At 41.9% G+C, this 26,678-nt stretch overlaps 1 protein-coding gene across 4 annotated transcripts in view; it reads left to right on the top strand.

Moving 5' to 3' along the window:
- The window catches only part of GTPBP3 (GTP binding protein 3, mitochondrial), a 101,157-nt gene that overhangs the window by 59,609 nt on the left and 14,870 nt on the right, over window positions 1-26,678 (top strand). The gene's annotated exons all lie outside the window — the stretch shown is intronic.

The raw sequence follows: 26,678 nt of genomic DNA, 5'->3' as shown, positions 1-26,678 counted from the left end.
TCCAACTTGCAGGAGGAGGGTTACTAAATACTAGTTTTCATTATAGTATCCCCCTGTTACTGCCACCTAGGTATGTGTGTGTGTATGTATATATATATATATTATATATTGTAACTCCCCTTGCTTTATCCTATACAGCAGTCTCTTTTTTCCTTTGTTCAGTAGAACTAGTCCTATTTAACTATGCTGAACTTATTTAGAGCAATATCAATGCTCTGGAACCAATATACAGCCACTGGCTACCAGTACAGCAGTCTCTCTGACTTGGCATCGTCTAAGGCTGGCTGTCTTATGAGTGATCCATCTGTAGGCTTCCAGAACCAGGAATCCTTTTAGTTTCACATGACAGTGTCATGGGCTCCACTACCTCTTCAGCTTCGGTCACTCTTCATTTTATCAAACTAATATGCTTGTTGGTGGCTGAGTACCCCAAGAACTCTTCTCACAGTTTTACAAGTCTGACAGCCACTCAGGCCTCAGTTTGCAGGCACACATGATTATATAGATACACCTTATCCCCATCTACAGCAGTATGACCTTTAAGAATTTTGTTCCTGAGGTCATCAACTAACACAGGAAATAAGGCAATATGGTAACAGTTATTAAAGGAAATCTCATCCGTTTCACCTGCACTAACCAGTTGGTACAGGCAGGTAGTGTAGGTGACACTATTGACCACCTTCTTACCTGGTCCCGTTCCATGCTTTGGTTCCCCCGCACGAAGCTTTGCCCATGCTCCAAGTTGGCCCTTGAACGTTAGATATGGCAGAAGATTGCGGGAGAACCACATCACGGAACAGGACCAGGTAAGTATGGTTGTCGTCAGTGTCACCTGCACTACCTGACTGTACCGACAGGTTAGTGCAGGTAAACTGATGGCAGATTTCATTTAGGCACTAATGATATACAGTTCACCCCGTAATCAGCAACCATGGAATATAAATGTTATCATACTGTACAGTGTTAATGGACAGAGTGTGGATTTATAGTTAATCCCTTATAAACTAATAAAGATGTATGGCTTTCTAGAACAACTAAATAAATTCTGAACCTCTATTTGATATGAGGTTGGGGAATGAGGAGTTACTGTAGCCAGCCTTGCTAAAGGGTTTAGTATCAAATATATAGGTTTGGCTACTTTTAGTAGTACATGGAAACCAATGCATGCTATGTGTTTTAAATCCTTCTTGTTTGACCATTTACTTTTGGTATTAAGGGGATTTTTACAATTACAAGATAAACTACATCCAGTCTTGACAAGTCTGTTTTCTTATGAAAGGTTAAACAGTCACAAATAGCGTCAGTTACAGTCTGGGTTCTATTTCCTTCCCCTAATGTGTGTCCCATTGTGTAAGTAAGTGTTATGCATTTGAGGATGTGACCCTTTAAGAACTATTGAGAATAATTAATAAGTTCAACCCCCCCCCCCCCTCATTTTTTTATAGGTGAAAAAGTCAAGTGTCAGAGAGGTGATGGGAAATATTAGTGTTAAATGCAAGATATTGTAGCAGATTATTTCAGTTCAAATTTGTCTTTTTTTTGCTAGAAATTTAGTTTTTGTTGCTGTGGACAGTACCATATAACAGTGCTTTTGTTATAGTGCTTTGGAAAATTATCTTATTCTGGAATATTTAGTATACAATCCCAGGGGTTTGTATGTGTATATAATATATATAGATATATAATATATTATATATTTTATTTCAAAATAGATGTAGAATCTGGAAACTGGTAGTCAGCAGATAAAGGATAGTTTGGCTGGATACAATTAGTGTTTTAACTGCATATTCATGTTTCACCTATATCCTTGTGCTGGCAGTGTGCTGCTGCATTCTTCTGTTGCTGTATATCTAGCCTAGTAGCGTGCACCTGCAGGCCAGGTCCATATAATAGTTTGGTATCAACTAAAGTGCTGGCTGACTTATTCTTTGTCTGTATTGCACATACGGGGGAGTGGCTACCTCCATGTTGGCCTTGCACCCCACCCACCTCTATCAGGTGTGTATATAAGGTGTCTTGGATGTTCCAGACCCTGCCATGCTTACTGAACTGTTCACACAGAGGCATATTCACAGTGTAGGGTCCGTACCAATGAGGCCACCTTATCGCGGTGGGACGGTCCAAGCTGTTTGACCACCGGCGGAGACAAATCTGCGAGCTAAGTGCCTCACTATTTCATAGTTTCACATTTGCATCTATTACACCATAGCTGTATAGCTCTCCATGTTTTATCTGCATGTTCATGTTTCAACTATATCCTTGTGCTGGCAGTGTGCTGCTGCATTCTCCTGTTGCTGTGTGTGTGTGTGTGTGTGTGTGTGTGTGTGTGTGTGTGTGTGTGTATAATATATATTATAAAATTATATATTTTATTTCAAAATAGATGTAGAATCTGGAAACTGGTAGTCAGCAGATAAAGGATAGTTTGGCTGGATACAATTAGTGTGGGCTGACCTAATGGGGTTGTAGTCCCAAAATGACACTGTTTTATAACATGACTGAAATAACCATCTAATTATGCATAATCTATATATATATATATATATATAAAACTCAACATGTATGTATGTATATTAATGAAAACCTATAGCTTATGCCTCTAGGACCTCACCAATGGTGCATAATGGTGTGGACAAAGATAAATATAACAGCGTTTATTCAAAAATTGCTTTTAATTCAGATATAAAATGTAATATATATATAAATAAAATAGTAGCAAAATATCACATTATACTGGCATTTATCTAATGAAGATTTCACTGGGCCCTAGTGAGGTATCAAAAAATATGTGAATAAATTTAATATTTAAAAAAGTCCATTAATCATGCAGATAAAAAAATATAAAAATAAAAATACTAATCAAAAAATAATTCTGTGAAAAATGTATGGATTTGTAACATAAAGTCAATGAAAAAATTATTAAAAAGTTGATGAATTAATGATACAGAGTATCTCTCACCACTGCTTCTGGCTTGATCTGTTGTAGTAGATGGGTCGCAGCCTTATGATGCTCATGTGCCCCAATGGATGGAAGGGGGGCACAGATAGGTAGATCTCCCTTAGCAGCCCCGTTGGCAGGGGGGCGCAGATAGATGTTGCGTATCGTGAGCTCCGATGGCAGGGGAGCAAGCGGCAGTTGTGGCGCTCGGGACCACAACTGCCGCTTGCTCCCCTGCCATCGGAGCTCACGATACGCAACATCTATCTGCGCCCCCCTGCCAACGGGGCTGCTAAGGGAGATCTACCTATCTGTGCCCCCCTTCCCTCCATTGGGGCACATGAGCATCATAAGGCTGCGACCCATCTACTACAACAGATCAAGCCAGAAGCAGTGGTGAGAGATACTCTGTATCATTCATTCATCAACTTTTTAATAATTTTTTCATTGACTTTATGTTACAATCATTTTGTTACAAATCCATACATTTTTCACGGAATTATTTTTTTATTGGTATTTTTATATTTTTTTATCTGCAGATTCATGGACTTATTTAAATTTATTCACATATTCTTTGATACCTCACTAGGGCCCAGTATAAATGCCAGTATAATGTGATATTTTGCTACTATTTTATATATATTTATATATATATATATATATATATATATATATATATATATATATTAATATAATATAATATAATATAATATATATATATATTACATTTTATATCTGAATTAAAAGCAATTTTTGAATAAACGCTGTTATATTTATCTTTGTCCACACCATTATGCACCATTGGTGAGGTCCTAGAGGCATAAGCTATAGGTTTTCATTAATTTACATTATTGTTGCCGGTGGGGTCCGGCTTTAGCTTCAATTGCCTCGGTCCTTCTGTTGTGAGCTGCACCTTATTTTTAAGTTTTATGTATGTATGTTCCACAAAAACTTTCAAACGGCTAAAGATATTAACATGAAACTTGGCACAAGTTACTTATATGTCAACAACAAACATAGGATAGGTAATTTAACCCTTACTCACCCCCATTTGCCAGGGGCGGGGCTTATGTTTAAAGTCCCATGCAAGTCTATGGGAAATATGTTACTGCATAACTTCCAAACGGCTGGAGATATTTCGATAATACTTGGTCACATGTTACTTATATGTCCACTTAAAATATAGGATAGTTCATTTAACCCTTAACTACCCCCATTTGTGAGGGTCAGGTTTTTTTTTTGTTTTTTTTTAAAGTCCCATGCAAATCAATGGGAAATGTATGTTCCCATATAATTTCCGTTAGGCTGGAGCTATTTCATTACCTGGTACACATATTGCGAGTCGGGATGGGAGGACGTGGGGGCAGGAGGTGGGGATATGACAACAATATATGAGGACTGCATATGAAGTCAAAAGCTTCCTCCTTTGTTTATTTTCCTCCCCAAAAAGGATTAGGAAGGAAAAACCGGGCAACGCCGGGTACTCAGCTAGTATATATAATGTTTAAAGTCCTTTACAAGTCTATGGGAAATATATGTTACCGCATAACTTCAAAACGGCTGGAGATATTTCAATAATACTTGGTCACATGTTACTTATATGTCCACTTAAAATATAGGATAGTTAATTTAACCCTTAACTACCCCCATTTGTAAGGGTCAGGGTTTTTGTTTAAAGTCCCATGCAAATCAATGGGAAATGTATTTTCTCACATAACTTCTGTTCCATCTGGAGATATTTCAATACCTTGTATACATATTACAGGTTGGGATATGAGGACTGGATGGGAGGTCGGGATAGGGGGACGGGATAGGCGGTTGAGATTGGAGGATGGGATATGAGGATGGGATATTGGGTTTGGATATGACAACAATATATGAGGACGGGATTTGAAGGCAAAAGCTTCCTCCTTTGTTGATTTTCCTCCCCAACCAGGATGAGGAAGGAAAAACCAGGCAACGCCGGGTACTCCGCTAGTAATATATAGTTTAGGATTTGTCAGGTCCTGTGGGCAAAACCCTGCTGGAATTTTTTCCATCAATATAAAGTGAACCAGGCAACTTACTTTCAACTGACTGTATAAGTCAATAGTTTAAGCAAATCTATTGGCAGTCATTTGTAGGGCTCAACGGGGCCGAACCATATTGGTACTCTCCGAAGAATAGATGGAAGTCTCTGTCTCCTGAGGATATAATTAACATTATGAGAAAGTATTATGAGGAATTCTATTCCTCCCAGAATAAGCAGGTGGGGTCTTATACACAGGAGTTCTTGGAGGGTATAAATATGCCTAGTCTGACTGTAGACCAAGCCAATTACTCTTGCAGAGTAGAACAAATGTCTAATGAGAAATCCCCAGGAGAAGATGGGCTCCCGACTGAAATATATAAATTGTATGATGAAATTCTGCTACCCTATCTGTTGGAAGTTAAAGAGGAGGCTTGAGTACAAAATACTCTTCCTAGTTCTATGAGGGATGCGGTGGTGATGCTGGCTCCTAAAGAAGACAAAGATTTGGAATGACCTGAATCATACAGACCAATCTCGTTATGAACTGTTGATGTAAAAATTCTAGTAAAGGTTATGCCAACCGTCTGGAGGGAGTCCTCACCACCCTCGTACATGAAGATTAAACAGGTTTTATACCGAATAGATAAGCTTTGAAAAATATCCGAAGGCTATTCTTAAACCTTCAAGTTGCCTAGAAAATGGAGCGACCAGTGGCAGTTGCATTCTTGGATGCAGCCAAAGCTTTAGTGTAGAATGGGTCTATCTTTGGGAAGTTTTACGGAGGTATGGAATGGGCCCAGTAGACATATCATGGATCCAACTATTATATGTTGCTCCTAATGAGAGATTAAAAATAAATGAAAAATGTCGTATTCCTTCCGGCTATTCTGGCGTACTAGACAAGGCTGTCCCCTGTCACCACTGTTTTTTTTTGCGGTGGCAGTGGAGCCCTTTGCAATTGCCTTAAGGCAATCTTGCATGATCAAAGGTTTTTGTTATGGTACTATACAGGAATCAGTTGTCCTATACGCTGATGACTTATTATTGTTTTAATTATTATAATTTTTTGCCTGCCGCTATGGCCTTAATTAATATGTTCGGTAATGCCTCTGGCATAAAGATCAACTGGGAGAAATCTGCGGTCCTACTGTTGATTAGTCCAGGCCCTTTAGAAAAAGTCTGGATATCCCTCTAAAAATAATGAGCTTGTTTAACCCCTTAACGAGCTGGTACTTAACAAACCAGGACGTACATTTACGTCCTATGCATAACCACGAGCATGGGAGCGATGCTCGCATAATGCGCGGCAGGTCCCGGCTGCTGATAGCAGCCAGGGACCCGCCCGTAATGGCGGACATCCGCCCTTAACCCCTCAGATGTCGTGATCAATACAGATCACGGCATCTGCAGCATCGCTGTACCTTGAATGGATGATCAGATCGCCCGCAGCGCTGCAGCGGCGATCCGATCATCCAGCATGGCGGCCAGAGGACCCCTCACCTTGCTCCGGCCGTCTCCCGTGGTCTTCTGCTCTAGTCTGCGATCGAGACCAGAGCAGAAGATGACCGATAATGCTGATCAGTGCTGTGTCCTATGCATAGGGACTATTAAAGTGTAAAAAATAAAAGTAAAAAATGAAAAGTAAAAAAAGTGAAAACCCCCCCTCCCCCCAATAAAAACGTAAATTGTCCCATTTTCCCTATTTCACCCCCAAAAAGTGTAAAAAAAAATGTAAAAGTTTTTATATACATATTTGGTATCGCCGCAGGCGTAAATATCCCAACTGTTAAAATAAAATGTTAATGATACCGTACGGTGAACAGCGTGAACGTAAAAAAAATCCAAAATAGCTGCTTTTTTTAATAAAATTTTATTCCAAAAAAATTTATTAAAGTATTTAAAGTTTTATATAAGCAAATATGGAACAATAAAAAGTACAGATTACAGCGCAAAAAATGAGCACTCATACCGCTTCTTATACGGAAAAATGAAAAAGTTATAGGTCATCAAAATAGGGGGATTTTAAACGTACTAATTTGGTTAAACAGTTTGCACATTTTTTTTTTTTTAAAGCGCAACAGTAATAGAAAAGTATGTTATCATGGGTATCATTTTAATCTTATTTACCCAAAGAACACATGTAATTTTTACCGTAAAACGAAAACCTTCCACTGCATGAAAGCGAAACCTTCCAAAATTTGCTAAATTGCGGTTTTCTTTTTAATTTCCCCACACAAATAGTATTTTTTTGGTTGTGCCATACATTTTATGGTAAAGTGAGTGACTGCATTACAACGGACAACTGGTCGCACAAAAAACAAGCCCTCATACTAGTCTGTGGAGGAAAATAGAAGAGTTATGATTTTTTGAAGGCGAGGAGGGAAAAAAAAAAAAAAAAACGTAAAAATAAAATTGTCCTGAAGGCCAAAATGGGCTGAGTCCTTAAGGGGTTAAATATCTGGGGGTTCAGATTACCTGCAATGTAAATGAATTTGTAAAATATAATTAGAGATGAGCAAATCGACGCTGACTAACACGAATTCGTTACGAATTCGTTACGAATTTCATGAAGAATTTGATTCTGCGAATATCGTTGCTTCATTAAACTCATTTACTGTGGTCCAGGCTCCAGGGCATCTAAAATGGCGGATCCACATGTCAGTACATGGGGCAAGGAACGCTCGGAAGGCAGGTAGGCAGGATGACCCTGAATCACATGCAGGATGCAGCCTATCAGCAGCCAGTCACCCCTGTGATGTCACAGCCCTATATATTTGGCAGCCATTTTCCGGCTCGTCATTTCATTCATTACACTGCAGAGAGATAGGATGGACATTGCTGTGTTTGTGTGTTACACAGAAAAGCTTGTTGCAGCAGCATTTCACCTCTTAGTTACCTCAGCCTCGTGTTGGACACAGAGCACAGCATTTTTGCACAGAAATTCATTTTTACTGCAGCGATTAACCACTCAGTCACTGTGAACAGCATTGTATTACAGAGAGGAGCAGAGGGCTGTGTGTTGCCTCAGCTGTAGAAACATTTTCAGAGGAGGGAGAAATTATTTTTAGGGCAAATATGTGTCTTTGTTCCACAACAGCTGGTCTGCTGGTTATACTAGTCTGTAGAAGTTATAATCCATACCCAGCAGTCCATTCCTAATAGTATTTGAGGGAGAGTCTTTTTTGCAATTTTGGGTTTAGTACACAGTGGCCCTTATTTACTAAGAGTGGAGTGTAGGTTTCTTTGTGGGTTTTAATTCCCTACAATTTTATTTTCCACAGTATTTACTAAGTTTTCCCTACACTTTGCTTTTTTTTTTTTTTACACATGTTCTGATCTGTCTGGTTTTTCTCAGCTGAAATCCACCACATTTTATGTGGAAACCTTAGTAAATATGTGGTGAAATCCACCACATTTTATGTGGAAACCTTAGTAAATATGTTGTTTGTTTGTGAAAATGTCGGGGACCACGCCCCTTTCCCCTGCCGACACTTCCCTTTTTTTCGGGTTTTCTTTGCAAAATGGAGAGTAAGGCGAGATATTTTCAATTCTGGCACAAAATCGGGCGCAGACGGAATTTCTGGCGCAATGCGACAGAATCTGGCGTACAAGCCGACAAAACATGTCGGGTTTGCAATAGTAAATGAAGGCCAGTGACTGTGAGCTGCAGCATTTTTTTTTTTTTTGCGTACTATAGCGCATTTTTCTGCCCTCATAAGTGCATACCACATACCTACATCTAAGTGGTGTACCAATTAATCTGTCAAGGGCCTACATACTGTGAAAGGACAGCCAAAAGTAATTACCGGCTGGTGTTTTACTCAAATGTTTTTAAGCGTATTGTAGCGCATTTTTGTGCCCTGTTTGTTTCAACACAAAAGGTCTGCTGGTTATACTAGTCTGTAGACGGTATAATACATACCCAGCAGTCCATTCCTAATACAGGGATGTGGAAATCCTATCGCCCGACGCCCTGGACAAGTAGTTTTGGGCGCCGGGCAGGTGAATTGTTTATAGATTTAGCCCTGTATCGGGCTAGCAGGGACAGACCGACTTCCCCTTATTTTTCTTTAATGCCGTTGTGAGGCGCAGGAGCCGATGGAAGTCTGCACCTCACACCGGCGCTCAGAGTGTATGGAGGGGGCGGCGGCCTCCTCCAGCTGACCGCAGAGCCCCCTTATCTCCCCTCCCGGAGGATGGAGGACGCAGCTCAGAAGACACAGCAGGGTGAGAGAAAGGATGTAGACAGCTCCGTGCAGAGCTCCATCCCCCGCACACAGCTCTATCCCTCCCCCTCCCCCTGATCTGTCTCCACAGGACCTAATCCACCACGGGGAGGTTGCTTGTTTGCACGGGGAAAACACAGAGCAGGGGGGGAGGGAGGGGGCACGGAAATCTCGCCTCACACCGGCGGTGACTACAGCTCTGATGTCCACTCATGGCGGCTCAGGTGAGGAGACCGAGAATTCAGGCGGCGGCAGGAAGGGTGGTTGTATATGTAGGGTGTGAGTGTATGTGTGATGTGTATATGTAATGTATGATGGGGGGGTGGGGCAGCGGCAGGTTTATGTATGGTGTGCGCATATGTATGATGTATATCAGTGTTTCCCAACCAGGGTGCGTCCAGCTGTTGCAAAACTACAACTCCCAGCATGCCCTGGGCATGCTGGAAGTTGTAGTTTTGCAACAGCTGGAGGAACCCTGGTTGGGAAACACTGGTGTATATGTATGGTGTGAGTGTATGTGTGATGTGTGTATGATGTCTAAGTGTGATGTGTGTATGTATGTGATGTATGATGTGTGCATATGTATGGTGTGAGTGTATGTGTGATGTGTGTATGATGTCTGTCTGTGTGTGATGTGTATGTAATGTATGATGTCTAAGTGTGATGTGTGTATGTGATGTATGATGTGGGGTGGGCAGCGGCAGGTGTATGTATGGTGTATATGTATGGTATATGTGTATGTAATGTATGATGTGGGGGGGGGGGCAGAGGCGGGAGTGTGTGTGTGTATGTATGATATGGGGGCAGTGGCTGGTGCATGTATGATATGTGTATGTATGAATGTTATGTATAGGAGCGGACTGTCACCTCGGGCATTAGGGCAGTTGTGCTATCTAATTTTATTTATTTTTAGTGGCACCCGCACTAAATTGCACCCCCAGAATCCCCCTCCCCCTTCATACTCACCCGACGACCAACAGCCCCACGGATGCACACAAACACGCCCGAACCAAAACTACAACTCCCAGCATGTTACACCATAACCTAAACTGTAGAACTATAAAGTGTAACATGCTGGGAGTTGTAGTTTTGGTTCAGGTCAGCTGCAGAGCCATAGGCTGCATCAGGGCATGCTGGGTGTTGTAGTTACTAACTGCAATTCCCAGTATTTCTTGACACATCCTATGGCTCTGCAGCTGACATGAACCAAAACTACAACTCCCAGCATGTTACACAATAACCTTAACTGAACTACTATACAGTGCAACATGCTGCAACACCCACACAACCATAGGCTGCATCAGGGCATGCTGGGTGTTGTAGTTATCTTGTAACTAAATGCAACTTCCAGCATTTTCTGACACAAAATGTAGCACATAAACTGGAGAAGCAGAACCCCCCCCCCACCCCCCCCCCCAGTAACACATAAGTCCCTATTGAGACTGAAAAATAGTGATTAAAATTATTTTAAGAAGTGCGAATATATGTGAATAAGCCCCTTTCCTAATAAAAGTTTCCAATTTTCTTTAAATAAAAATAATGTACAAAAATAAACATAAGTGGTATCGCTGCATGTGGAAATGTCCATACTATTAAAATATAATGTTAATTAAACCGTACGGTGAATGGTGTAAATGTAAAAAAAATAGTCCAGAATTGTTCATTTTTGGTCACTTCATATTAGACATTTTTTATAAGGTGATCAAAAAGTTACATCTAGACTTTTCTGGGCTTCCCTCGGGTGTAAGAGGAGCTACAGCTCTCCGGCCGCTAATATCCCGGCATACTCTGATCGCCTATTAAACCATTAGATCACCGCTGTCAGCAGTGTCTAAAGGAATCTTGTATCCATCCCTGGTGGTCTAGTGGGGTGGATCGTACTATTTTGGTTGAAATTATTTCATCTACCGGGACAAGTGGATTTTCTTGAGGGACAAGTAGATTGTGTTCCGCTTTAGTCCCGTGGACAAGTAGTTTTTTTTTTTAAATTTCGACACCCCTGTAATAGTCTGTGAAAGAGTGCATTTTTGTGTTGAGTACACAGCGACTGTGTGCTGCAGCACTGTTGATGCCACCTCCAGGCTGTCTCATTCAGCCACTTTATGGTATCCTCATGCTTCAGCCAACTTCAGTTTGTGCCATTCAAACACTATATGGTCTCCCCATGCTGCCACAAACTCCAGGCAGTCATTCAGCCACTATATGGTCTCCTCATACTGAAGCCACCTCCAGGCTCTGTCATTGTGCTGCCATGTGACTCCATTGTTCGATTTGGTCCTTTGTACCCACATGCCGGGGCCTGGGACACTAAAACTTGGGAGTTAAAATTTCAGTTTCAAAATCCTCACTTTTAAAATCTTAAATTTAAAAATCTTGAATTTCAATAGTCTCATCATGCTCCAGCCAACTCCAGGCTGTGCCATTCTTCCACTTTATGGTCTTGCCATTCTGCCACTATATGGTCTCCTCATGCTGCCAACACCTCCACGCTGTGTCATTCAGCCACTGTATGGTCTCCTCATTCTGATGCTACCTCCAGGCTCTGTCATTGTGCCGCTCTTTGGCAGTGATTCTAATAGCGATGACTGTAATCTGCATGTCATACTGAATAACAGTATTATTTCACTACCCCAGCACACTCTTTATATGCATGTTAAAATAAAGCAAGGGGTTCTACACCCCTATTGATGCTCTCTCTAGGCTAGAAATAGCAGTTTTTAATATAGATTTGTCGTGATTAAATTCGACCTGAAAAAAAAAATTTCTGAAAATTCAGCGAATCAGCCGAATCAAATTTTTCAAAAGTTCGCTCATCTCTACATATAATCTAGATAATTTTTTGTCTAAATTTAACTAATAAAAAGGATTGGAGCTAATTGCCAATATTATTGGTTGGAAGAATTTATGTAAAATGATACGAATGCCTCAATTAATGTATACAGTGGGGCAAAAAAAAGTATTTAGTCAGCCACCAATTGTGCATGTTCTTCCATTTAAAAAGGTGAGAGGCCTGTAATTTTCATCATAGGTATACCTCAACTATGAGAGACATAATGAGAAAAAAAATCCATAACAACACGTTGTCTGATTTTTAACCCCTTAAGGACCAAGCCCATTTTCACCTTAAGGACCAGAGCCTTTTTGTGCACATCTGACCACTGTCACTTTAACCAGAAATATAGGTAAAGGTTCAGCTCACCATTAGCAGCATGCAGACCCAGATCACAGTGAACTCGGCACACCCTCCAGCGGAAGCCACAGAATGAGCAAGGGCCGTGTTCCCAGGTACATCAGATAAGCAACAAGAGTAAGGAAAATCCGGCTCCCAAAACTGGATAAAAGTTCGTAGCTTTAATGAATCCTATTAAAATCCAACATAGAAAAAAAGGATAGTGGCTAAAAGCACAAACGAAACACACCAACGCGTTTCGACTTAACAAGTCTTAATCATGGTCAATGCTTCAGACAAAAGATATACCTTATATACTATTACATCCGGTGACGTCACCCTCTGAAGTCAGGTGAACAAGTGGCAAGAGGTAAAATAAGACATGGACAATGCATAACAGATGGTATATACTGGAGAGTTATTGTACATAAGAAAATAAGATATACATAGAAACTTCTAATAGATGTAACTCGGGTCGTGTCTAAAATTGAGTCCATGCGGGAAGCGAGTATCAAGAACCAAAATCCAATACGCCTCCCGTCTGAACACGGCCCTACTCCAGTCACCACCTCGTGATGGTGGGCGTACCCTCTCTAAGCCAGTCACAGTAATTTCGGGAATAGTACCTGCATGTTTTTCAATGATGTGTTTCGTAAAGCCTGAAATGGATCTGTTTGTGATCTTATTGCTGTCAGGTATGTAGAGATGTTCTTGGATTCTGACCTTAAGTTTCCTGCTTGTACAGCCCACATATTGTAGGCTGCACCGTAAGCAGGTAATACTATAAACTACATGATGCGTTTGGCCAATCAAACTACATTTCATTCATGTACTACTGGACAGATACACAATATAAAAAGCTTTATCAATTGCCAAACGCATCATGTAGTTTATAGTATTACCTGCTTACGGTGCAGCCTACAATATGTTTTTTTTATATTCTACTTTGTTAGTGTTTAAATTTTTTCATTGATGCTTGTATCATTTCTTGGTAAAAACTTCCAAAATTTGATGAAAAAATAGAAAATTTAGCATTTTCTAACTGAAGCTCTCTGCTTGTAAGGAAAATAGACATACAAAAAAAATGATATATTGATTCACATATACAATATGTCTACTGTATGTTTGCATCATAAAGTTGACATGTTTTTACTCTTGGAAGACATCAGAGGGCTTCAAAGTTCAGCAGCAATTTTCCAATTTTTCACAAAATTTTCAAAATCTAAATTTTTCAGGGACCAGTTCAGATTTGAAGTGGATTTGAAGGGCCTTCATATTAGAAATACCCCACAAATGACCCCCTTATAAAAACTGCACCCCTCAAAGTATTCAAAATGACATTCAGTAAGTGTGTTAACCCTTTAGGTGTTTCACAGGAATAGTAGCAAACTGAAGGAGAAAATTCAAAATCTTCATTTTTTACACTTGCATGTTCTTGTAGACCCAGTTTTTCAATTTTTACAAGGGGTAAAAGGAGAACCCCCCCCCCCCCCCCAAAAAAAAAAAATTTGTAACCCAATTTCTCTCGAGTAATTAAATACCTCATGTGTCAAGTGTTTGGGAAGGAGGGAAGGAAGGGAAGGAACGATAATGGGATTTTGGAGAGTGAATTTTTCTGAAATGGTTTTTGGGGAGCATGTCACATTTAGGAAGCCCCTATTGTGCCAGAACAGCAAAAAAAAAAAAAAAAAAAAGAAACACATGGCATACTATTTTGGAAACTACACCCCTCAAGGCATGTAACAAGGGGTCCAATGAGCCTTAACACCCCACAGGTGTTTGACGACTTTTTTATAAAGTCTGATGTGTAAATGAAGAGAAATTTTTTTTTCACTAAAGTGTTTTTTTCCCCCAAAATTTGCCATTTTTACAAAGGGTAATAGGCGAAAATTCCAACCAAAATTTGTAACCGCATCTCTTCTGAGTATGAAAATACCCCATGTTAGGACGTAAAATGCTCTGTGGGCGAACTACAATGCTCAGAAGAGGAGGACTCACATTTGGCTTTTGGAAAGCAAATTTTGCTGAAATGGTTTTTGGGGGGCATGTCTCATTTAGGAAGCCCCTATGGTGCCAGAACAGCAAAAAAAAAAACAAAAAACACAAGGCCTACTATTTTGGAAACTACACCCCTCAAGGAACGTAACAAGGGGTACAGTGAGCCTTAACACCCCACAGGTGTTTGATGACTTTTTGCTAAAGTCAGATGTGTAAATGAAGAGAGAATTTTTCGCTAAAATGCTGTGTTTTCCCCAAATTAAAATTTTTTACAAGGGGTAATAGGAGAAAATGCCCACCAAAATTTGTAACCCTATTTCTTCTGAGTATGGAAATACCCCATGTGTGGACGCCAAGTGCTCTGCTGGCGAACTACAATGTTTAGAAGAGGAGTGCCATTGAGCTTTTGGAGAGAGAATTTGTTTGGAATGGAATTTGGGGGCCATGTGCATTTATAAAGCCTCCCCGTGGTGCCAGAACAGTGGACCCCCCTCCACATGTGACCCAATTTTGGAAACTACACCCCTCACAGAATTTACCATATTTATTGGCGTATCAAATTTTTAGCCTAAAGTCTATCTGCGTGTTATACGCCGATTAAGCCGCTGCAGTTCAATTATTTAAAGCGGGTGCTTTAAATCAATGAACTGCAGCGGCTTTTGCAGGTCCAGACACCTGCCGGCTTCTCTGCCCCTACCTATCCTGGGGTCCAGAGACTGCCGGCGCCGCTGCCCCATTACCTCCCCCATCCCCCCCCCTAGAGCCCTGCTGCCGCCACTTCTCTCCCCTGGCTATCGGCGCCGCTGCCCCATTGCCTCCCCATCCCTGGTTTTATGATTACCTATTGCCGGGGTAGGGTCCGCGGTGCTTCTGGCTCCGGTCCGCGGTGCTTCTGGCTCCGGTGTGGCGTCTATGCGCTGCGAGGCGCAATGACGAGTGACTCATCATTGCGTAGCAACGCATAGCAATGACGCATGGATGCCACACCGGAGCCAGAAGCACCGTGGACCGGAGCCAGAAGCGGCGCGGACCCGAGCCAGAAGCAGCGCAGACCCGGCCCCAGCAACAGGTAATTATAAAACCGGGGATGGGGGAGGCAATGGGGCAGCGGCGCCGATAACCAGGGGGAGAGAAGCGGCGGCAGCAGGGCTCTGGACCCCAGGAAAGGCAGGGGGAGAGAAGCGGGCAACGACGGCCCTGCCTTTCCTGGGGGCTTCTGTGGGGTCAGAAACAGTGTATCAGGGTATACACATGCACACACACACCCTCATTTTACCAAGGATATTTGGGTAAAAAAACTTTTTTTACCCAAATATCCTTGGTAATATGAGGGTGCGTTGTATACCCCGATAAATATGGTAATAAGGGGTGCAGTGAGCATTTACACCCCACTGGCGTTTGACAGATCTTTGGAACAGTGGGCTGTGCAAATGAAAAATTACATTTTTCACTTTCACGGACCACTGTTCCAAAAATCTGTCAAACGCCAGTGGGGTGTAAATGCTCACTGCACCCCTTAGGGGGAGGTCCATTGTTCTGCCACTATAGGGGTTTTGTAAACACACGTGGCCTTCAATTCCGAACAAATTTTCTCTCCAAAAGCCCAATGGCGCTCCTTTTCTTCTTAGCATTGTAGTTCGCCCGCAGAGCACTTTACATCCACATATGGGGTATGTTCTTACTCAAAAGAAATGGGATTACAAATTTTGAGGGGCTTTTTTCCTATTTTCCCTTGTGAAAATTAAAAATTTAGGGCAACGCCAGCATTTTAGTGAATTTTGTATTCGTTTTTTTTCATTTTCCCATCCAACTTTAACGAAAATGCAGCAAACACCTGTGGGGTGTTAAGGCTCACTATACCCCTTGTTACTTTCCGTGAGGGGTGTAGTTTCCAAAATGGGGTCCCACGTGGGTATTTTTTTTTTGCGTTTGTCAGAACCTCTGTAAAATCAGCCATCCCTGTGCAAATCGCCAATTTAGGCCTCATATGTACATAGTGCGCTCTCACTCCTTAGCCCTGTTGTGTGTCCGCAGAGCATTTTACGCCCATATAATGGGTATTTTAGTACTCAGGAGAAATTGTGTTACAAAATTAAAAGTATGAGGCAACACCAGCATGTTAGTGTAAATTTTTTTTTCCTTTTACACTAATAGGCTGGTGTAGACCCCAACTTTTCTTTTTCATAAGGGGTAAAAGGAGAAAAAGCACACCAAAATTTCGAACGCAATTTATCCCGAGCACGGAAATACCCCATATGTGGCCCTAAACTGTTGCCTTGAAATACGACAGGGCTCCAAAGTGAGAGTGCCATGTGCATTTGAGGACTAAATTAAGGATTGCATAGGGGTATTCTATGCCATTGATTCTCAAACAGGGGACTTCCAGCTGTTGCTAAACTCCCAGCATGCCTGGACAGTCAGTGGCTGTCCGGAAATGCTGGGAGTTGTTGTTTTGCAACAGCTGGAGGCTCCGTTTTGGAAACACTGCCGTACAATATGTTTTTCATTTTTATTGGGGGGGGGGGGGGGGGCACTGTAAGGGGGTGTATATGTAGTGTTTTAACCTTTATTATGTGGTAGTGTAGTGTTTTTAGGGTACATTTGCACTGGAAATTTTGCAGCAGCTCAAACTTGAAGCAGGAAACTCACTGTGAATGTGCCCTGTACATTCACATGGGGTGGGGGGCAAACCTATAGCTGTTGCAAAACTACAACTCTCAGCATGCAGTGACAGACCGTGCATGCTGGAAGTTGTAGTTTTGCAACAGCTGGAGGCACACTGGTTGGAAAACTTTCAGTTAGGTTCTGTTACCTAACAGTATTTTCCAACCAGTGTGCCTCCAGCTGTTGCAAAACTACAACTCTCAGCATGTACTGATCGCCGAAGGGCATGCTGGGAGATGTAGTTATGCAACAGCTGGAGGTATGCAACTACAACCCCCAGCATGCCGAGACAGCTGTTTGCTGTTTGGGCATGATGGGAGTTGTAGCTTTGCGACATCTGGAGGGCTATAGTTTAGAGACCACTGTATAGTGGTCACAAAACTGTAACCCTCCAGATGTTGCTAGGCAACTACTTACCGTCTTCTGTAGGATCCATGGAGCCTGCCTCACATCATTGCCGCCGCCAAGATTCGCTGCCGAGGGCAAGTGACCTCTGGCGCCAAACACAGTCGGTTCCCCGCTCTGCCCGAACTACAGTGGGTGGGCAGAGTGGTGGAACCGAACTTTAACCCCTCTGCCCCCGATCTGCTATTGGTCGGTCGCTTCTGATCGACCAATAGCAGGGATAGGAGAGGTGGAGCTTCTGCCACCTCACTCCTATCCCTTCAAGGGGATCGTGGGTGTCTTGGACAACCCCGATCCCCCTTAATTTCCAGGTCACCGGAGACCTGAATGACCTGGAATCGCCGGTGTGAATTCACTGGCGATTTGCGGTGATTGCCGACATGGGGGGGGGGTCTCAGGACCCCCTCCCAGGGCATCCCGGTCCGGTCGGACCGAAATTCCCTTAAGTACCAGGGAGCAAGGCATACCTGTACACCCTTCGTCCCCAAGAGGTTAAAGAATTTATTTGCAAATTATGGTGGAAAAAAATGTATTCGGTCAATAACAAAAGTTCATATCAATACTTTTATATACCCTTTGTTGCCAAATGTTTTCTGGAAGTCTTCACAAGGTTTTCACCCACTGTTGCTGGTATTTTGGCCATTCCCTCCATGCAGATCTCCTCTAGAGCAGTGATGTTTTGTGCCTGTCGCTGGGCAACACGGACTTTCAGCTCCCTCCAAAGGTTTTCTAGAAGGTTGAGATCTGGAGACTGGCTAGGCCACTCCAGGACCTTGAAATTCTTCTTACAAAGCCACCCCTTTGTTGCCCAGGCGGTGTGTTTGGGATCATTGTCATGCTTAACCCCTTAAGGACCAGGCCATTTTATACCTTAAGGACCGGAGCGTTTTTTGCAATTCTGACCACTGTCACTTTAAACATTAATAACTCTGGAATGCTTTTAGTTATCATTCTGATTCAGAGATAGTTTTTTCGTGACATATTCTACTTTAACTTAGTGGTAAAATTTTATGGTAACTTGCATCCTTTCTTGGTGAAAAATCCCAAAATTTGATGAAAAAAATGAAAATTTTGCATTTTTCTAACTTTGAAGCTCTCTGCGTGTAAGGAAAATGGATATTCAAAATATATATTTTTTGGGTTCACATATACAATATGTCTACTTTATGTTTGCATCATAAAATTTGAGTTTTTACTTTTGGAAGACACCATAGGGCTTCAAAGTTCAGCAGCAATTTTGAAATTTTTCACAAAATTTTCAAACTCACTATTTTTCAGGGACCAGTTCAGTTTTGAAGTGGATTTGAAGGGTCTTCATATTAGAAATACCCCATAAAAGACCCCATTATAAAAACTACACCCCCTAAAGTATTCAAAAAAACATTCAGTAAGTGTATTAACCCTTTAGGTGTTTCACAGGAATAGTAGCAAAGTGAAGGAGAAAATTCAAAATCTTCATTTTTTTACCCTCGCATGTTCTTGTAGACCCAATTTTTGAATTTTTGCAAGGGATAAAAAGGAGAAAATTTTTACTTGTATTTGAAACCCAATTTCTCTTGAGTAAGCACATACCTCATATGTCTATGTTAATTGTTCGGCGGGCGCAGTAGAGGGCTCAGAAGGGAAGGAGCGACAAATGGTTTTTGGGGGGCATGCCGCATTTAGGAAGCCCCTATGGTGCCAGGACAGCAAAAAAAAACACATGGCATACCATTTTGGAAACTAGACCCCTCAGGGAACGTAACAAGGGGTAAAGTGAACCTTAATACCCTACAGGTGATTCACGACTTTTGCATATGTGAAAAAAATATATATTTTTTTTACCTAAAATGCTTGGTTTCCCAAAAATTTTACATTTTTAAAAAGGGTAATAGCAGAAAATACCCCCCAAAATTTTAAGCCCAATTTCTCCCGATACAGAAAACACCTCGCATGGGGGTGAAAAGTGCTCTGCTGGTGCACTACAGGTCTCAGAAGAGAAGGAGTCACATTTGGCTTTTTGAAAGCAAATTTTGCTCTGGGGGCATGCCGCATTTAGGAAGCCCCTATGGTGCCAGAACAGCAAAAAAAAAAACACATGGCATACCATTTTGGAAACTAGACCCCTCGGGGAACGTAACAAGGGGTAACGTGAACCTTAATGCCCTACAGGTGTTTCACGACTTTTGCATATGTAAAAAAAAAATTTTTTTTTTTTTACCTAAAATGCTTGTTTTCCCAAAATGTTTACAATTTTAAAAAGGGTAATAGCAGAAAATACCCCCCAAAATTTGAAGCCCAATTTCTCCCGAGTACGGCGATACCCCATATGTGGCCCTAAACTGTTGCCTTGAAATACGACAGGGCTCCAAAGTGAGAGCGCCATGCGCATTTGAGGCCTAAATTAGGGACTTGCATAGGGGTGGACATAGAGGTATTCTACGCCAGTGATTCCCAAACAGGGTGCCTCCAGCTGTTGTAAAACTCCCAGCATGCCTGGACAGTCAACGGCTATCTGGCAATACTGGGAGTAGTTGTTTTGCAACAGCTGGAGGCTCCGTTTTGGAAACAGTGGCGTACCAGACGTTTTTCATTTTTATTGGGTAGGGGGGTTGTATAGGGGTATGTATATGTAGTGTTTTTTACTTTTTATTTTGTGTTAGTGTAGTGTAGTGTTTTTAGGGTACAGTCGCACGGGCGGGGGGTTCACAGTAGTTTCTCGCTGGCAGTTTGAGCTACGGCAGAAAATTTGACGCAGCTCAAACTTGCAGCCGGATACTTACTGTAATCCTCCGCCCATGTGAGTGTACCCTGTACGTTCACATTGGGGGGGGGGGGAACATCCAGCTGTTGCAAAACTACAACTCCCAGCATGTACGGTCTATCAGTGCATGCTGGGAGTTGTAGTTTTGCAACAGCTGGAGGCACACTGGTTGTGAAACACCGAGTTTGGTAACAAACTCAGTGTTTTGCAACCAGTGTGCCTTCAGCTGTTGCAAAAGCTACAACCCCCAGCATGTACGGACAGCGGAAGGGCATGCTGGGTGTTGTAGTTATGCAACAGCTGGAGGCATACTACTTTGGCTGGGGATGCTGGGGATTGTAGTTATGCAACAGCTGGAGACACACTGGTTTGCTACTTAACTCAGTGTGCCTTCAGCTGTTGCAAAACTACAACTCTCAGCAGTCACCGACAGCCAACGGGCATGCTGGGAGTTGTAGTTATGCAACCACCAGATGCACCACTACAACTCCCAGCATGCACTTTAGCTGATTGTGCAAGCTGGGAGTTGTAGTTACACAACAGCTGAAGGTACACTTTTCCATAGAAAGAATGTGCCTCCAGCTGTTGCAAAACTACAAGTCCCAGCATGCCCATAAGGGCATGCTGGGAGTTGTGGTGGTCTGCCTCCTGCTGTTGCATAACTGCAGCTCCCAGCATGCCCTTTTTGCATGCTGGGAACTGTTGCTAAGCAACAGCAGGAGGCTGTCACTCACCTCCAACGATCCAGCCGCACAGGTCAGTCCCTCGTCGTCTCCGCCGCCGCTGCTCCTGGGGCCCCGATCCCAACAGGGGCGCCGGGGATCGGGGTCCCCAGCACCCGGGGTGCACGTCCCGCACCCGCTCACGTCCTCCGGAAGAGGGGCGGAGCGGGTTGCGGGAGTGACACCCGCAGCAGGCGCCCTGATTGGTCGGCCGGTAATCCGTCCGACGAATCAGGGCGATCGTGAGGTGGCACCAGTGCCACCTCACCCCTGCTGGCTCTGGCTGTTCGGGGCCGTCTCTGACGGCCCCGATCAGCCAATAATTCCGGGTCACTGGAGACCCGATTGACCCGGAATCCGCCGCAGATCGCTGGACTGAATTGTTCAGCGATCTGCGGCCATCGCCGACATGGGGGGTCATAATGACCCCCCTGGGCGATATGCCCCGATGCCTGCTGAACGATTTCAGCAGGCATCGGGGACCGGCTCCGCTCCAGATGGTTGCGGGGGGCCGGTAAAACACATGACGTTCTCATACGTCATGTGTCCTTAAGGACTCGGAAATGGAGACGTATGAGAACGTCATGTGTCCTTAAGGGGTTAAAGACCCAGAGACATTTCATCTTCAGTGCCCTTGCTGGGTGGAAGGAGGTTTTCACTCAAAATACTCACGATACATGGCCCCTTTCATTCTTTCCTTTAGCGGAAAAACTGCCCCAAAGCATGTTTCCACCCCCATGCTTCACAGTAGGTATGGTGTTCTTTGGATGCAACTCAGCATTCTTTCTTCTCCAAATACGACAAGTTGAGTTTTTACCAAAAAGTTCTACTTTGGTTTTATCTGACCATATGACATTCTCCCAATACTCTTTTGGATCATCCAAATGCTCCCTAGCAAACTTAAGACGGGGCCAGACATGTACTGGCTTAAGCAGAGGGACACGTCTCGCACTGCTTGATTTGAATCCCTGGCGGCGTAGTGTGTTACTGATGGTAGCCTTTGTTACTTTGGTCCCAGCTCTCTGCAGGTCATTCACTAGGTCCCCCTGTGTGGTTCTGGGATTTTTGCCCACCATTCTTGTGATCATTTTGACACCACAGGGCGAGATCTTGGGTGGAGCCCCAGATCGAAGGAGATTATCAGTGGACTTGTATGTCTTACATTTTCTAATAATTGCTCCTACAGTTCATTTCTTCTCACCAAGCTGCTTGCCTGTTGCAGATTCAGTCTTTCCACCCTGGGGCAGGTCTACAATTTTGTTTCTGGTGTCCTTCCACAGCTCTTTGGTCTTGGCCATAGTGGAGTTTGGAGTGTGACTGTTTGAGGTTGTAGACAGGTGCCTTTTATACTGATAACAATCCAGGTACATTAATACAGGTAACGAGTGGAGGACAGATGAGACTCTGTATTAATGTACTGTAAGAAGAAGTTATAGGTCTGTGAGAGACAGAAATCTTGCTTGTTTGATGGAAAATAAGTATTTGGTCACCTACATAGTTTGCAAATAAATTATTTAAAAATCAGACTGGGATTTTATGGATTTTTTTTCTCATTATGTTTCTTGGTTGAGGTATACCTATGATGAAAATTACAGGCCCCTCTCTCTCATCTTTATAAGTGGGAGAACTTGCACAAATGGTAGCTGACTAAATACTTTTTTCCCCACTGTATGTTAATGTGCCGTGTTTTTTTTTTACCAGAAAGATATTTTATTAAAATAAATAGAATTTTTAGGGATTTTATTTGGAAATTTGATACCCCTAGAATTACATTTAGAGACTCTATGGAGAGGTAAAGAGGGTGGTTTAGCAATGCCAAACCTATGGATATATTATCTTGCCTCCCAGATGCAACATATGAGAAGTTGGGCAATATATGATAGGGAAACGAAGATTGTCAAATAAAGGGTTGGACGGCTTAACTTACGGTAATTGAAGCCCTTAAAGGAGGGACGTTAGCTGAGAACTCGAGCTAAGTGCCTACGCTTTTAGCAGTACAAAAAATCTGGGTAAAAGTTAAGCAGTTATTGGAAGTGGATGGATACACAAATATATACACCAGTATGGCCGAATCGGATCTATCCCGAGTTTAGTAAGATTAGAATAATAGAAAGTTGGGTTAGAAAAGGTATAACACGAATATCCTCTCTCTTTCACAATAACATCCTTAAAACATTCCTCCAGCTTCAAATAGAGTATGTACCCGAAAATAGCTTCTTTCACTATTTACAGATAAAAAGTGTGGTTAATAAACAGAGTAGGACAAAAAGAATAGCCCTAGCAAAAAAAAAATTCAACCAATTGAGTTAATATTAACCTCCCTGAATTTAAGAGGTGCGATATCTAAAATAGCCTAATACTTTCTAATAATGTATTATATAAGTTTCCACTTGGTTTTTACTCTGGCAGTTTTTGGAAAACTGTCACTGCAGTTTTTGAGCCAAAGCCAGAAGTGTATTCAAAAGGAATAGGACATATAAAGGAAGGACTTACACTTCTCCTCCCTTATGGATCCACTTTTGACTATGGCTCAAAAACTGCAGTGGCAGTTTACCAAAAACTGCCAGAAAAAAACAAGTGGAAACTTAGTCTAATGAATAGAAAACAAAGTAAATTGAAATTTAAAAGAAAAATGGGAGGCTGATGTTGGCTTAATTACAGATGAGCAGTGGAGAGAAATACTTATAAAATATACAGTGGGGATCAAAAGTTTTGGCACCCCAGGTAAAAATTTGTATTAATGTGCATAAAGAAGCCAAGGAAAGATGTAAAAATCTCCAAAAGGCATCAAATTACAGATTAGACATTCTTTATAATGTGTCAACAAAAGTTAGATTTTATTTCCATCATTTACACTTTCAAAATAACAGAAAACAAAAAATGGCATCTGCTAAAGTTTGGGCACCCTGCAGAGTTAATATCTTGTACTTCCCCCTTTGGCAAGTATCACAGCTTGTAAACACTTTTTGTAGCCAGTCAAGAGTCTTTCAATTCTTGTTTGAGGTATCTTTGCCCATTCTTCCTTTACAAAAGTCTTCCAGTTCTTTGAGATTTCTGGGCTGTCTGTCACGCACTGCTCTTTTAAGGTCTATCCATAGATTTTCAATTATGCTGAGGTCAGGAGATTGTGAAGGCCATGGCAAAACCTTCAGTTTACGCCTTTTGATGTAATCCCCTGTGGATTTCGAGGTGTGTTTAGGATCATTATCCATTTGTAGAAGCCATCCTCTCTTTAACTTCAGCTTTTTCACAGATGGCATCAAGTTGGCATCCAAAATTTGCTGAAAGCATGATTGATCCACCCCCATGCTTAACAGCTGGAGAGAGATTCTTTTCATTAAATTCTGTTACCCTTCTTCTCCAAACGTACCTTTGCTCATTCTGGCCAAAAAGTTCAATTATAACCTCATCGGTCCACAGAACTTGTTTCCAAAATGCATATGTATCTATATGTTCATTTGCAAAGTTCAAACCCTGATTTTTGTGGTGAGGACGTAGAAAAGTTTTTTTTCTTCTGATGACTCTTCCATGAAGACCATATTTGTACAAGTATCTCTTTATAGTTGAATAGTGTACCACAACTCCGGTGTCTGCCAGATCTTTCTGGAGGGATTGTGCAGTCAAACGTGGGTTTTGAATTTTGTTTTTCTCACAATCCTTTGAGCTGTCCTGTCTGATATTTTTCTTGGTCTTCCAGATCTTGCTTTAACTTCCACTGTTCCTGATGACTGCCATTTCTTAATTACATTCCGAACAGCGGATATTGACATCTGAAAACATTTTGCTATCTTCTTATAGCCTTATCCAGCTTTGTTAGCGTCAACTATTTTCAGTTTCAGATTTCTAGACAACTGCTTAGAAGAACCCATGGTGCTGATTGTTGGGGCAAGGTCATATGAGTTTGGGCATTTAAAACCTTTGAGATTGACATCACCTGGTCTTCCCAGATGATTATTAAGAACAATCCATGACACTGGCAGGTCTCAGCTTTGCAAAGGGGGCAGTGCATGCTATAAATTCTGCAGGGTGCCCAAACTTTTGCAGATGCCATTTTTTTGTTTTCTGTAATTTTGAAAGTGTAAATGATGGAAATCTAACTTTTGTTGACATATTCTAAGAATGTCTAATCTATAATTTGATGCCTTTTTGGAGATTTTTTTCCATCTTTCATTGGCTTCTTTAGGCACATTAATACAAATTTTTACCTGCGGTGCCCAAACTTTTGATCCCCACTGTATGTTGTGTGTATTATTATGTATGAGTAATTTGTTGTATTTGTTGTTTAAAATGAATAAAAATAAATTTATATAAAAAAAAGAAATAACACTATGTAATTGTTTGTTTTATTTAATTTAGAATTTTCAATAAAGCAAACTAAAAAAGGGGGAAAAAATTAATAGTTTAAGCAAATATTGAAAACGTGACTATATATTTTACCATATATGCCTTTTTTGTATAAGCCACTTCTCCCCCCACACTGACCATTCACTCTTAGTTCACTTCAAAATCAATCTCATCAGGCAAATTAGCATCTCGCTGAGGAATTAGATTGCATGCTGCCAATACAAGTCTATGGAGAGGGAGAAGAATGATGGAGGGGTAGTGGCTGGAGAGAGAGAGAGACAAAGACAGATGTGTATGCCATTTATGGAAGCCATCATAGCAGTTAGCACTTCTCTCATGCTAAGCTCAGGTGACCACACTAAGCGATCTAAGATGTGTGTGTGTCCAGACTCTCCCCCTGACTGTAAGTGTCCTGACTTTTCTTATTTGAGTAATTGAAAAGAAATATAGTGACAGCTTGCTTATTTTCCCAGTACTAAATATATGTATCCAATATTCTAATTACTGGCTAGAAGACACTCCATAGACCAACAAATCTATTAATAGAAGCAAAGGTTACATTGTACACATTTTATTTTGTTTGAATAAATTCGGTTATCGGTCTGAGGTGTTTTGTGAGACTTGGTATGATATGGATTTTAAAAGAAGATAAGCCGCCCACAGAGATGTTTGACGACCTATTCCCCTAAGATCACAGCCAAAGAAAAGGTGCCATACATTTTCAATAACTGTTCTCTCCTAAAGGCCCGTACACATGAACGTGCGGGACAAAGGAGCATTCATGTGTTGTCTACGAGGGTGGCTAAGATGCATCAAGACAGCTTAAATTCTAACTTTTCTCCCCCTGAACAAAAGGGGTCAAACTCCAACAATCCGACAGGCCCAACCCACCCTTATCTGTACCAACATCACCTGTCGGTGAAGAGTCTGAAGACCACCGTACATCGGAGGAGATTTATCAAAACCTGTCAAGAGGAAAAGTTGAGGTGCCCATAGCAACCAGATTGCTTCTTTCATTTTTTGAAAAGGCCTCTGAAAAATGAAAGAAGCAAGCTGATTGATTGCTATGGACAACTCGGCAACTTTCCTCTGCACAGCTTTTGATAAATCTCCCCCGTCAACTTTAAATAAGATGTATGGGCATCTTAAGTGTGCATGGAAGTGTCAGTTGTGGGGAACAGTCAAATAAGCATTTGGTCAAGTGGGGGCTAAGGGTGCATTCACACCATGTTTTGGTTATAAGGCAGCCGGATCCAGTGAGAGAATTTAAGAAAAGGTGCTGCTCTATCCCTGCCAGACCTGTTCCGCACCCCAATCATTTGAATGAGATGGATGGCGTCAGATAATGACTCCAGTCGGCTCATTTTGGTTTGCCATGGTTCTTAGTCCTTCAATAAAACTGATATGGCTCAATAAGCCGACCGGAGTCACTATCTGACTCCATCAGGCGCTTTCAAA

Source organism: Hyla sarda, chromosome 1 (genome assembly GCF_029499605.1).
Source record: "Hyla sarda isolate aHylSar1 chromosome 1, aHylSar1.hap1, whole genome shotgun sequence".
Lineage (NCBI taxonomy): Eukaryota > Metazoa > Chordata > Amphibia > Anura > Hylidae > Hyla > Hyla sarda.
Note: the sequence above shows the minus strand (reverse complement) of the source record. Positions and strands in the feature narration are given on the sequence as shown.